At 42.0% G+C, this 14,182-nt stretch overlaps 1 pseudogene; it reads left to right on the forward strand.

Annotated features, from left to right (window-relative positions):
* The first annotated feature begins 13,396 nt into the window (after positions 1–13,396).
* Positions 13,397–13,865, forward strand: LOC114207329 (peptidyl-prolyl cis-trans isomerase A pseudogene; annotated as a pseudogene).
* Positions 13,866–14,182: the final 317 nt, after the last annotated feature.

Genomic DNA, 14,182 nt, shown 5'->3' on the forward strand with positions numbered 1-14,182 from the left:
TAATTAACACCCTTGCCTCCAGGTGTCAAGTTCTCTGTCACCTTTATTTTCTATTTCTATTCCTATTTTTCTATTTATTTCTATTATATACTCTTTGTATTCCATTATAGGGCACGTATTCTATCTATTTCTATTTTATACTAACTCCGCTGTCCTCCTAATGTTCATGACCTCACCTTGAAAGCAATTCCTCACCCGTCTCTGCCAGCTCCTATTTGTTCTACATTTCTGTCATACTCCTGGCACCTCACCAGGTATAATGCATTGCAATCATTTGTTCATTTGTTTGTCTCCTCTACTAGGCAGTGAATTATTATTGAGGAAAAGGATGATTTATTAACAGTGGTAGAGTAAATATACAACTCTATAACCTCACTACTTAGCACTGTCTGAAATGTAGGACATATGCAGAGCTATGCTTTAAGTGGAAAAAAATATGGAAGCTGACCACCATCATAGTATGATCCAAGGCTGATCCATCAGTCCCTACACCTCTGCTGTTCCATTCAGCCTGGTTCTAGTGTATGAGTCATGTATGGCTGGCACAGCTCCGGAGAGCAATGTTTCTCTTGAGAGTTCCACAGAACCCAGCCAGTTATAAGAAGCTAGCCAGTCCATTCTCTAGGAGCTGTTGTTAGCCTGTCCTTTGAGTATGAAAAGTAGAAGAGATCATCAGATCAAGGAGATGGGGACCTAACTGGGGATTGGCCGAGCTCTAGACCAAATGTGTCTCCAACCTCTTTCTCCCAGGACTTGTTCACATTCATCAATATACTTGGCACATATTTTCTTACTCAGAAAAGACAGGAGAATTTGAATGCTATTAAGAGTGGGGAGTGGATGGGGGAACCTGGGGGGAGAGTTAGAAAACCAGCAGCAGGACATCATTCCCCATTCGGCCAATAAGCTACACTTGAGTCTCTATGACAAAAATGTAAAGGCAAGAACAGACAGAACTGTCTTTGTTAGCGTTCGGTGTTTAATGAGAACATTGAAAAGTCATCAGGGCATTGGTGAGAGCCAGAAGCTGATGGAACCCTGCACCTCGGAGCTTAAGCTGAGTGGCCTTGGGGCTGAGTGATGAACCAAGGCAGAGAAGTGCAGGTGGGTACAGTGCCCCATGGCTGCAGGGGGCTCACTGAGTGACACTGGCTCCTGACAGGCAAGCTCTTATGCACCCTGTGGCAGTTGTAACAGTGAGGCCTTGGCAAGTGGGTCTGCAGGCAATGAAAGTGGGTAATAGAGGAGGAACCACAGAGGGTAAGTAGGGCAACTGACAACGTATAGTAGATATGTGTCAGTAAAGCTGACAACAAATCTGAGAAACGCCTTCATTGACTCCTTTCCTGAAGACACAGGGGACTTCCTTCTTCCCTTTCTTTGAGTCCAAGCTTTGGGGTAGTGTGCTCAGTGGGGCTTGAGGTATGATAGGAGGGGCAATGTGTCTAGGGTCAAATTTTCACCTGGTATGGTCAGGAGCTTGAGCATATAAATACACACATTGAGAATAATGGAAGCCAGGTATTTTATTGCCAGCTAAGGAAGTTACAGTTAAGGAGAGGGGAATGCTAATAAATGTTATAGTGCTAAATTGAACCGCCTTGTACGAGATAGATAAATAGATAGCTGGACAAAGAGATAAAGAGATGCAGTTGTATATGTCTACATATATAGAGAGATTTCCTAGTGCTGCCCTATGAGAGGCTCTAGGAGCAAGAACATTCTGAAGGTTAGATCTAGATTTCTTAATACCATTCTCCATTAAAAGGAACCAGGGCTTCTTGAAGAAATGGCTCTCTCCAGGACTAGGACAAGAAAAATACAAAGTAAGACTAAAACTTTGTGTGCCAGAAAGTAATGAAACACTCAAGAATGATGGAGACATCAAAGGGCCACACAAATCAGTTTAAAGGGGCTCCCATTGGTATAGCCTGGGACAATTTGAATATGAAAATAAAAATCATTGTAACATGCTGCAACCCCTTGAGTAAAATAGGAGGCCATGAGTACATGCCGATAGAAATGAATAAATAAAGGAAGAGGGGAAGTTTCACCTTACAGTAGATTGCCAATTAGTAAATCTAGAAGGGATGATGGAGTCAGAAAATCACCATTCAACATTGCAAGGTTCAACCACTATGGTAAAGGGACAGCAGATAGATGGGGTTATTCTTCCTCTCTGCCTTGGCAAGGTTCGTCTCTCTCTTCACTACATGTAGTTTCCTTATCATTCTGGATGTCGTCTTCTCAGACCATCTATGCTTCCACTATCCTCTGTATTATTTTTCAGTCCCCCAATCTGACTCCTTCCCAGTATGGTTAAATGCGGCTGGCCCCTTGAGACTATGCTACTTCTTTGGGCTTCCGCACCACTTCCATCACGTGTCTGGCCTGCCTTACCTTCCTTCATCCCAAATCCCCAACCACAGCCCAAATCCAGAGCTCTCAGAAAAAAAGGCAAAACTGATTAACTTCTGCTTTCTGGTATAAGGACAATGGATGCAGTTTCCCCCCCTCCTTTTTTTTTCTTCCAATAGCTCATCATATTTTCCCCCCTTTCATCTGAAATGTGTTTCAGGATTGGTTACTGTTCAGTACTCTCTCAGTCTTTTCAGAGTTGAAATAATATGAAAGTGACCTAATATTTTATCCTTTACATAAAATGTGTTCTGCAATGATTAGAACAATGAAGAGCAGGATGGGGTCGGGGCAAGTATATTCTCCAGCACATTTTATTTCCATCCTTTTTTCTAGCATCTCACTGAGTCCCCTCTCTTGTCTTTCACCACAGGAATTAATATTTTGGTTATGAGATAGATGAGGAAGCAGTGAGTAAGTTGCCGTTAGCATCTGGATTATAGCCGAATTCCGTGAACACAAATGATGTGATCTTAGGTAAGCAATGGAATCATTCAAGCTTAGTCTCTTCCCTGAAAAAATGAGAGGTTTGACCTATTAACTACTCAGAGCTTTTTTATTTCTGAGTCCATGAGTCTGTGACTTGAGCTTTAGATATTGAAATGCACCTGAGCTTGGTCCTCAAAATTCTTTCTTCTTTACTGACATTAGGGACCTCCTAATGGTTTCATATACCAACCCCCTGATAACCCCAAATTTTATATCTCCAGCCCCTATCCCCCCTTTCCTCCCACCATGAGCTTCCCATCTGCAATTGCCTGCTTGATAGCCTCATTTGGCTGTTGAACAGGCGTTACAAACACAACGTCTGGAAGAGAAGTCTCCATTTCTGTCCTCCTTCTCCAGTCTCTGCCATCTCAGTAAAGGACACAATGATTTACCTAGTTTCTCAGACAAAACACTGAGCAAACTTCATTGATTCCTCTCTTTCTGTCAGGCTCCACATTCAATTTAACTGTAACTCCTATTTGCTTTTCCTTCAAAATTGTTCAGGCAGACCATTTTTAGCACTTCACCACAGCCATGACTTAGTCCCCGCTCTCAGCCCCTCTCCCATGAATTATTATCATAGCCTTTCTTGTCCCTACTTTATGGTCTCCAAAGAGCTTTCAGGTTCTTTTTGAAAACTGAAATCCAAGCATATCACTCCCTTGTTTAAAATCCTTCAGTATCATGCCAACATACTCCGGAAAATAACACAAAGTCCATTCTATGACTTGAAGCCATACCTGCCCTAGCACGTGCCCACCTCTCAAATATCATCTTCCCTCAGCAGCGGTCACTCTGGCTCCTCTATGTCCTTTATGGATGCTGGAACGAGATGAGCTAGCTGCTTCCCAAACCTGGATCTTCTTCTTCCCAAACACGCAGCTAAGTTGTATTTCCCAGCCTCCTGTGCCGGTAGAAGTGGCTTGTGACTGGGTTCCTGCTGATGAAACAAGAAAATGAGAGATACGTGCCGTTTTCAGACTTGGCCAGTAGAAACCTCCCATATAACCCATTTCCTTCACCTGCCAATGGGATACAGAAGACTCAGGATCCTAGAGGGTGGTAGAGCCACCAGGGGAAGGGTCCTGGGTCCCGGAAGCAATATGAGGAAGCACATCTCCTAGATCCACACTGGCCTCTGCAATGAGCAAGAAATAAGCATCTTTTGTGTGAAACCACTGAGTTTCCATGATGGGCACAGGTGGTATTAGTATAAGTCCTAATCTCTTCAGGAACTTCCCCACTATAATCTAAAATCAACCCATGTGTAGGACAAGAAGAGACCAAAGAGAGAGGCAGGCCACTCCAGATAGGTAGGTGGCAGGTTGAATAAGCAGGGAACTTATTTACGAGGTTTGTCTTGGGTGGCCACATGACAAGTAGGTCTCTGCATCCATTTGTCAAATCTCAGAGGTTTACATAGCAGTCCTAACTGGGTTCAGTCATGTATACCATCCAGATAGTCTCAGCATCACATCGTTGTCTTGAGGCTGTGTCCCTGGACAGTTTCCAGGACTGGAGAGGGCAAGCAGAACACACATTTCAAGGATAGGGAAGGGAGTGAGGAGTCTCTGACTGGTGGGGTCCAGTTCCAAGGTTATCTAGTGTTCGTATACTCTCTGTGACCGCCTCCAACATTTGTTAAAACATTTATCCTCCCCTAACTAAAGTGTGAGCCAAACTTCTTCCTATATCACCTACCTCCTCTGCTTGGAAAATTCTTTCTGTATTCATGTGACCTATTTCATTAGATCTTTGCTTAAATGTCACCTCCTCCAAGAGGCCTTCTCCGACTACTCATCTAAACTAACCTAAATAAATAAATCAATATAAACTAACCCTAGCCCCATTCCCCTCTCTATTATCTCCTTACCTTACACTAATTTTCCTCAAAGTGCTTACCATCACCTAATATTGTAAGATATTTAATTTTTATGTGTTATTGTCTTTCTCACACTACAATATAAGATCCGTGAGGACAGTGCCAGCCGTTTTTTTTTCTCTTTTTTTCCATTGCTGTATATTTCATTGCTAGATCCATGCCTCATACGTAATAGGAGCTCTATCACTACCTGAAGGAGTGACTGAATGAATGAATGAGTGAACGAGCGGATTTTAGCTGCTCTTTAGCAGCGTGGCCCTGTTTCAGCTGCTACTTGCGGGTCTTTATCCCCACAAATCCAATTTTGGCTTGCACACCTCATTTTCAGATACACAGGAGCATCTACCTCGTCACTCTCCAACAATTAAGCTTTCGCTTCCCTTATCTTACCAGCTCCAAATGAGGCAGTGTGCTTCCTGAAAGGTTAGATAGTCTGTCATGGCTTTAAAAGTTGAGCAGAGTGAAAAAGCAAAAGTAAACTCTAAAAGTGAGACTCTAAGCAGTCTGGGAGCCTGACGGGACGAAGAAGAACACGGTAAGCAGCCTCCAAACACCTGGGCCGAGACGGGCCCCTGCGGTAGATGCTTCCCAGCCCTAGCTTCCAGGCAGACTTTCCAATCCCCCACTTCTCTCTGGCCCCTTGGTTGAAAGAACATTAGTGTAGTTAAGAGTTGGACAGCCTTAGGTTCAAAGCTAAGTTCTAACCGCAGCAGGTCCACCACTCAAAGTGAGGTCATATTAATTAATTCAACAATATTTATTGAGTGCTTTCTATGCACAACTCTATACTAAGTGATGGAATAACACCCACAAGATAAATGTGTGGTATGCCTCTAGGAGTTTATAATCTAGTAGGAAAGACAGGCATAAGTTCACAAGCTCTTGGTTGCAACCATAGTAAACTCCCTGATGAAGAAACCACTTGCTCTGTGAAGGGTTCACTTCGGTCCATAGCCTGTGGGATCAGAAAATGTTTCTGAAATATAACTGGGCTTTAGGTTTCTAAAGGATGAGAGCTTAACTATTCAAAACCAGGTGACAAGGCAGGAGGGTGATAGGAGTATGCAGGTTGAGCTAGGAAGATGCCTGGATTATTTAGAAACATGGCCCAAGGCCAGAGTTGCCAGTACACAGCGAGCAGAGTGGAAACCAATGGAAAGGAAGCAAGGGCAAAATGGTACCCAAACTGCCAGCCAAACTTAGGACTTCAGTGGGGTGCTAAGAACAATGGGAAATCATTGAAATATTTAAGCAAGGGAAGGACATAATCAGTTCTGCATTTTGTAATGATTGCTCAGGTCTCTGTGAAGAGGATGGGGTGTTGGAGAACAAGCCTGGGAAAGAGGGTCAACCAGGGAGAAAACACTATAAGATCTAAGAAAAAAGTAATGATTTCTTGGACTAAAGTGTTATTAAAGATGGTGAGAAGCAGATGGACTTGAGAGATATTTGGAAGCAAGTCACTAAGTCTCCTGATGGATTGGACATAGGCAGTGAGGGAGGGGAGTGCCCCCAGCAAGACTCCTGGTTTGGGTTTTTGTTTTTTATTTAATTTTATTTTTGGTTTTATTTTTTCTTTGTTTTTAGACTCCTGGCTTTCTAATTTAGGCAATGGGGAAGATGCTGCCGCCATTCACTGAGATAAGATCCCCTGGAAGCAGGGCAGGCTGAGGGGAAAGATCATAACTATGACTTTGGACATTGTGACTTTGCAGTGGCAGCCACTTCTCGCCTGTAAGTCTTTAGCCCATGTGAGCAATGGTGAGAACATGACTATCCTGAAGAATGATTATAAAGCCTGCAGATGCTCAGGATGTGTACTTCACTTTCCCTTCTCATCTCTAGCCTTCAGTCATTAATTCATTCCATCCCTGCTGAGCAGTCTTCTAGATACATGAGTGCTGAATAGGGCAGGGTGAAGAGGAGAGATGGCCAAGGGAGCCTCTCTGGGGCAGTGACAGTTACGTGCAGACTGGAGTGAAAAGAGGAAGCCAGCCATAAATGCAATGACGGCGAAGAGGGGTCCAGGTAGAAGGGACCGGAAATCATAAAGACCCTGAGAGGCCTTTGCTTGGCTTGTTCTAGGAGCAGCACAAAGACCTGTGTGGCTTGAAACCAGTGAGCAGAGGGGAGCCTGGTGGAGTTGATGCTAAACAAGTGGCCAGAGCTGGACCATACAGGGTGAGGACTTTGGTTTTCACACGGAAGCTACTGGAGGACTGTGAGCTGGGGAGTGACAAGAGCCATGTTCTACAGGACAGAGTGTTTTAGCTGTGCCAGAAGCAGAAGCCTTCATCGACAGAACCAGCTCTCTCTAATGCTCCTTTCTTCCCCCTATTTCTATCCCAACTCAGTGAATGAATATAGAACAGCTGTAGAATCCAATTAATTTTTTTAAATGACATTTATGGAGTATTTACTGTGAATCTCTTCCAGGCCCTTTCACACATGTCAAGTGGTTCAGATAGCAGCCTCCTTGCGTTACACCTTAGCTGGAGATCAACCACCGGGCTCATGTGCTTGTACAGTATCTCATTTGGTGTTCATGCCAACCGAGGAAATGGATTTTATTACCTCCCTTTCCCAGATCAGGAAACTGAGGGTCAGAGAAGTTAAATAACTTATGTAAAGTCACACAGCCAATAAATGGTAGAGTCAGGATTCCCTGCCAGTGCCCAAGGCTTGCTTCCATGGCTCCGTGATAAGATGTCCCAGTGGCACCTGATTCTCCCCCTGAAGGTGTTTTATATTGAAAGGAGTGGGTCTGAAAACAGACAGGCAACGACCAACCAGTGCAGAGTATGTTCACATTTCCAAAAAAAGTGCATCACTAACAGTGAATGGAAAGAGAAATCTTCAAGCATAGAGGTGGGAAGAACCTTCCAAGCAGAAAGGACTGCACAGTATACATACTATTTAAGGACCCATTATACTGGTTCCCCGCCCTAACCACACATTAGAATCATGTAAGATGTGTTTGTGTGCGTGCGTATGTTCACACATACACATATTTACCGTGGCCCTTAGTAAGATCGGTGAAATCGTTATTAAAAGACCCCAGGTCTATTCAACTATGCAGCCAAGATGGAAAATGCTGGGATGTATGAGTTATCAAACTGTACCCTCCACATCCCTGGCCTCCTCCTCCTGTGTTGGGTCACCTGTGGGGGGCTGGGGAGTCTACATGTTAAATAGTAACCCCAGTGACTTTAATGCTTGCAGTGCCAGGACTGTGCTCTGAGGAACAGGTGAATCACGACTCCATAAATGGGAGCAGTGGTCATATTTGCCAGAGGGAGCCGTTGTACCTCCAGGCAGGAAAAGGGTTAAAGGCAGGGTAGGTGGTTAAAAGGAGAGGCTTCCAGAAGTTAACCAGAGTGGAAAAAGCCATGGCTCAGCAGAGTTCAGTGGGGACTCTGAAGGACCTTCTGACTTCTAATCTGCCCAAGTTAAAAAAAAAATTAAAAAAGTATCCATTACCATGAACAGGAAGTACAGAATTCATAGAACTTCAAACATTTTCAAAAAAAAGTACTGCCTCTTTTCAGAGTTTCCAAGTGGTTTCTAAGTGCTTTTAATATGGAGGGCAATAACTCGAGCTTTTTTTTTTTTTAATAGTGCAGAGCTAATTACCAGACACAGCCGTACTGCAAGCATTTAATGCCTACATAAAACATGGGGCCATAATGAAGATAATTGAAAGTATGACTTTCATCAATATTTAATTAGCATTTGGTGCTAACTCATTATTTCGGTACAATTAATTTGACATCTTGCTGTAAGTCCTGAACAGATTTCAATCCAGAGGGCTGTTTTATTGGTGAGACATGTGTAACATCACGCATGCACCTGCCCAGAGGAAACAATATGAAATATGGGAGAGATGATTGACAGTTTAATCTAGTTCTGAATAGAAAAGCCTAATATATTAAAACCAACTAAGCACGTTTACTTAGCAAGGCGAATCGAGTACTAATGAAACTCCAGACCTTGCTCGCCAGCCAGTCAGGGCTAGAACCCTGCTGTTGCTGCGCAGCTTCTGGGGTGTCATCTGTCACAGTGATCTGGGGAAATATTCAGAGTAAGGGCACGCTGTTGGTCCCCCCGTGAGCCAGAATTTAACAACTCACACATTTGAATGATCTAAGAAGCTCAATATATTATGGAGCTAACGGCAAGGGATTCCATAGCAAGAGGGGAGTGAATAACACAAGGCCCAGGTCCAGGGATCTGTCAGTCCTATGATCTGCTGGTCCTATGATCTAGCCACTTGTTAGCCTTTGGGCAAGTCATTGAACATTCCTGTGGCTCAGTTTACACATGTATGGAAAAGATAAACAGGCCCCATTAAGTCAGTGTCCCTCAAACTATCTGTGGTAAAGGTCCAGTTTTGTGTCTTACACTTTGTTTTGTTTTTCTAATTTTCAAGTGGTTGTGAATTGATACATTCTTAAAATGCAATGTTTAAAAAATGAACAGAAGGGACACCTGGGTGGGTCAGTTGGTCAAGCGGCTGCCTTCGGCTCAGGTCATGATCCAAGGGACTTTGGGGTGTTAATAGTATGTATGTTATATCAAAACCTTGGAAAAGCAGAGAGGAGTCTGTTTTATAATATCCTAAGATGGGTGCTGTATGTGTGTTTTGTTTTAAACAGTTTTGTTGAAGTTAAACTGACATAAAGTCAGCTGCACGTGCTTAATTTTTTTAAGATTTTATTTATTTATTTGAAAACAAGAGAGAGCATGTGGGGATGGGGGGATGGGCAGAGGGAGAGGGAGAAGTAGACTCCCCATTGAGCAGGGAGCTAGATGCAGGACTCGATCCCAGGACCCTGAGATCATGATCTGAGCCAAAGGCAGACACTTAACCGACTGAGCCACCCAGGCGCCCCATGCTTATTTTTTTTTTTTTTAAGATTTATTTATTTACTTCAGAGAGAGCGAGAAAGTGCGAACGAGTTGGGGGAAGAGAGAGAGGGAGAGAGAGAGAATCCTCAAGCAGACTCCCTACTGAGCGTGGAGCCCAACCCAGGGCTCAATCTCATAACCCAGAGATCATGATCTGAGCTGAAATCAAGAGTTGGCTGCTTAATCAACTGAGCCACCCATGCACCCCTAAACTGCACATGTTTAAAATGCACAGTATGATAACTTTTGACATGAACATACCCATCACCTCCAAAGTTTTCCTCATGCTACTTTGATCCCTCCCTCCTGACCTCCATTCCTTCCCCTCCACCGCATCCCCTAGCCCCAGATAACCATGGCTCTGCTTTCAATACTGTACGTTAGTATTCATTTTTTAGAAATTTATATAATTAGAATCAAAAGTATATGCCAGTTTTTAATCTGGCTACTTTTACTTCGCATAATTATGTTGAGGTTATCCATGTTATTGTATTATATATATAAACATGTTATATATTATATATAATAATTCATATATGTGTATAAATATAGGTCCTTTATCAGATATATGCTTTTCAAATGCAAATATTTTCTCCTACAGAGGTGTGACTTTTCATTCTCTTAATGGTATCTTCCAAAGACTAGACGTTTTTAATTTTTACGAAGACCAACTTATTTTTCACTTTACAGATCATGCTTTTAGTGGTATATCTGAGGAATCTGTAACTCAAAGCCACAAAGATTACCACCTCTGTTTTCTTCTATAAATTTTATAATTTTAGATTTTACATTTTGGCCTATGACCCATTTTAAGTTAACTTTTGTATATAGTGTGAGGCATGCATGGAAATTCATATTTGGTTTTTTGCATATGGATATCTAATTGTCCCAGCACCATTTGTTAGAGTATCTTTTTTCCACTGAATTGTCTTTGCACTTTTATTAACAATCGATCATATGTATATAGGTCTATTTTTTTACTCTCCATTTTGTTCCATTGATCAATTTGCCTATTAGGAAGCCAATACCACACACTGCCCCCATTACAGCAGCTTTATAATAACTCGCAGTCAAAAAATTTGAGTTCTCTGACTTGGTTCTCTTTTCCAAAGTTCTTTTGGCCATTTGAGGTCATTTGTATTTCAATATGAATTTTAGAATGGGCTTTTAAATTTCTTTTTTTTAGATTTTATTTATATATTTGAGAGAGAGAGAAAGCATAATCAGGGGGAAGGGGGAGAGGGAGAAGGAGACTCCCCGCTGAGCAGGGAGCCTGATGCAGGACTTGATCCCAGGACACTGGACCATGACCTGAGCTGAAGGCAGACGCTTAACCGACTGAGCCACCCAGGCGCCCTAGAATCAGCTTTTAAATTTCTGCAAACAAACCTGTTGGAGTTTTGAGAAGGACAGTACTGGGTCTATAGATATGAGAACAGACTCCTCAACAATGAGTCTTCCAATCCATAAGTGTGCTACGCATCTCCATGTACTTAGGTCTTTACTTTGTCTCAGTAATGTTTAGTTTTTAGAGTATTGGTCTCACCCAGCTTTTGTCTGGATTTGTAAGGATTTCATATTTTTCTATGTTATTGTAAATGGCATTATTTTCTTAAATTTAATTTGATTATTGGCTCATAGGATATAAAAATACAATTAATTTTAAAAAATATTCTCACTCACTATATGTCCAAGAAAGCTAAATGGAGTTCTCAAAAGATGGTAGCTTCTAGGAAATGCAGTTGCCTTTGAGAAAGAAGATGGCTAGCAGGACTTGTCACGGGGAGCCCTAGGTAACTGATTGTCTTCTCCCTGTGCTCCAGGAGAGTGCTTAGGGCACTGAACTGCCTGGTGGCCCTGGATGTGTGGCCCAGGAAGCAATCCCATGGATAAGAGATGCTTACTTCCACTGGGGAGACCAGCTTAATGCAAAGTGTCACTTGTTATCCCTGTTAATGAAACCAGTGCAGACTTTTCTGTGGAGCCCTGGGCTAAATACTGAGTTCAAAGGCAGGAAGAAGATGGGCAGTGAGGTCTTGAGGGGACGGGACAATTTGAGCAATTCTGGCCTTCATGTAGAGAATTCTACATCTCAAAAGGAGGGAGCCCTAAGTTGAAATCTTTTTGCTGGAATAACCTCTTCAGTGAGAACAGTTTCTGCTACCATCCTGATGAGGAGAGATCCCAGCTCCCCAGTTCCCAAATATACTCAAGTTGTGGGTGCCTGGATAGTATGGAGGAGACTAAGAGCAAGAGTCTTACAGGTAGTACAACAGTCCCCATCAGCAGAGGACTGGGCTGCTAACCATGTGGCCAAACTCGCAGCAGGTTCAACCATTGAACAGATCATGCCATCGGAGAGATGTGGCTGATTCTGTTGAAGTGGTCATGAGCAGTGAGCACCTACTTATTTAATTTAATTGTATTGTATTGTGTTAATCTTTTTATTTTAATTCCCAAATAGTTAGCATATAGTGGTTTTATTCATTTCAGGTGTACAATATATAATTCAACAATTTTATATATTACTCAGTGCTCATCACGATAATTGTACTCATAATGCCCATCACCTATTTCACCCATCCCCCCACCCACCTCCCCTCTGGTAACCACCTGTTGGTTCTCTATAATTAAGAGTCTATTTCTTGGTTTGTCTCTTTCTGTCTCTTTTTTTTCCCCCTTTGCTCCTTTGTTTTGTTTCTAAAATTCCATATGTGAGTGAAGTCATAGGGTATTTGTCTTTCTCTGACTGACTTATTTCACTTAGCATTATACTCTCTTAACTCCATCCATATTGTTGCAAATGGCAAGTTTCATTCTTTTTGCATATCTTCTTTATCCATTCATTTATCGATGGACACTTGGGCTGCTTCCATAATTTGGCTATTGTAAATAATCCTGCAATGAACATAGGGGTGCATGTATCCCTTTGAATAGTGTTTTTGTATTTTCTGGGTAAATACCCAGTAGTGGATTACTGGATCATAGGATAGTTCTATTTTTAAGTTTTTGAGGAACTTCCAGACTGTTTTCCACAGTGGCTGCACCAGTTTGCAAAATTTGAGGATGTGCCAAAAAGACTCAGAAATACAGATAGATTGTATTTAAATTCACATTTTAAAAATAAAAATTAATTAAAATAACTTATGACAAAATACCAAAATTTTAAATGAAGACAATATCATATTGAGCACTATTGGAGCTTGAGGTAAAAGGAAAAACGTGCCCCCTAGAAGGATATTTTTATATATTTTTTAATGGCTAGTTTTTTTCCCCAAAATATTAGAGTAGTTGGAAAAATCTTGAAAAAATTGAAAAGCATGTGTATTAAAACTCACAATAATATTTTAAGTATAAATATTTTATTTACTCTGAAGATTTAATTTATTATAATTTAACTTTAGTGGAAGCAAACTCATCAATAATATTTTTTTAAAGATTTTATTTGTTTATTTGACAGAGAGATAAAGACACAAGCAGGCAGAGCAGCAGCAGGCAGAAGGAGAGGGAGAAGCAGGCTTTCCGCTGAGCAGGGACTCCAACGCGGGGCTCGATCCCAGGGCCCTGGGATCATGACCTGAGTTGAAGGCATCTGCTTAACCAACGGAGCCACCCAGGCACCCCACCAATAATATTTTAAACATCTAATTCTGGACCTTGCAAATGCCACCATCCCAGAGTCACCTGCGCCTCCCAGCCATGGTCAACCCCACCATGTTCTTCAACATCATCGTGGACAGTGAGCCCTTGGGATAAAGTTCCAAAGACAGCAGAGAACTTTCATGCTCTGAGCACTGGGGAGAAAGGATTTGGTTTTAAAAGTTCCTGCTTTCGCAGGATTATTCTGGGATTTATGTGCCAGGGTGGTGACTTCACATGCCATAATGGCACTGGTGGCAAGTCCATCTATGGGGAAAAGTTTGATGATGAGAATTTCGTCCTGAAGCACATGGGTTCTGGCATCTTGTCCATGGCAAATGCTGGACCCAACACAGAAAGTTCCCAGTTTCTCATCTGCACTGCTGAGACTGAGTGGTTGGATGGCAAGCATGTGGTCTTTGGCAAAGTGAAAGATGACATGAATATTATGGAAGCCATGGAAACCTTTGGGTCCAGGAATGGCACGACCAGAAAGAAGATCACTATTACTGACTGTGGACGAATCTAATAAATTTGACTTGTGTTTTATCTTAACTACCAGACCATTCCTTCTATGGTTCAGGAGACCATCCCTTTACCCCCCTCTGCTTAAAACATCCTACAATCTTTGCACTCTTGCTACAGTTCTATGGGTTCCATATTTTCCTTATTCCCTTCCAAGTCTAGCTGGATTGCAGTTAAATTTATGATTATGAAATTAAAACTAAACAACAAAAAAATAAAAATAAAAATCTAATTCTGGAAAAAGATTTAGACATTAAAAATGTATACAGATATGAATAAAAAGGGAGCACACTTTTCCTTTTGCCTCAGGTACCAACATGG

Source organism: Eumetopias jubatus, unplaced genomic scaffold (assembly GCF_037043125.1).
Source record: "Eumetopias jubatus isolate StellerSeaLion01/CBP00866 unplaced genomic scaffold, mEumJub1_p1.0 scaffold_3, whole genome shotgun sequence".
NCBI classification, from domain to species: Eukaryota; Metazoa; Chordata; class Mammalia; order Carnivora; family Otariidae; genus Eumetopias; species Eumetopias jubatus.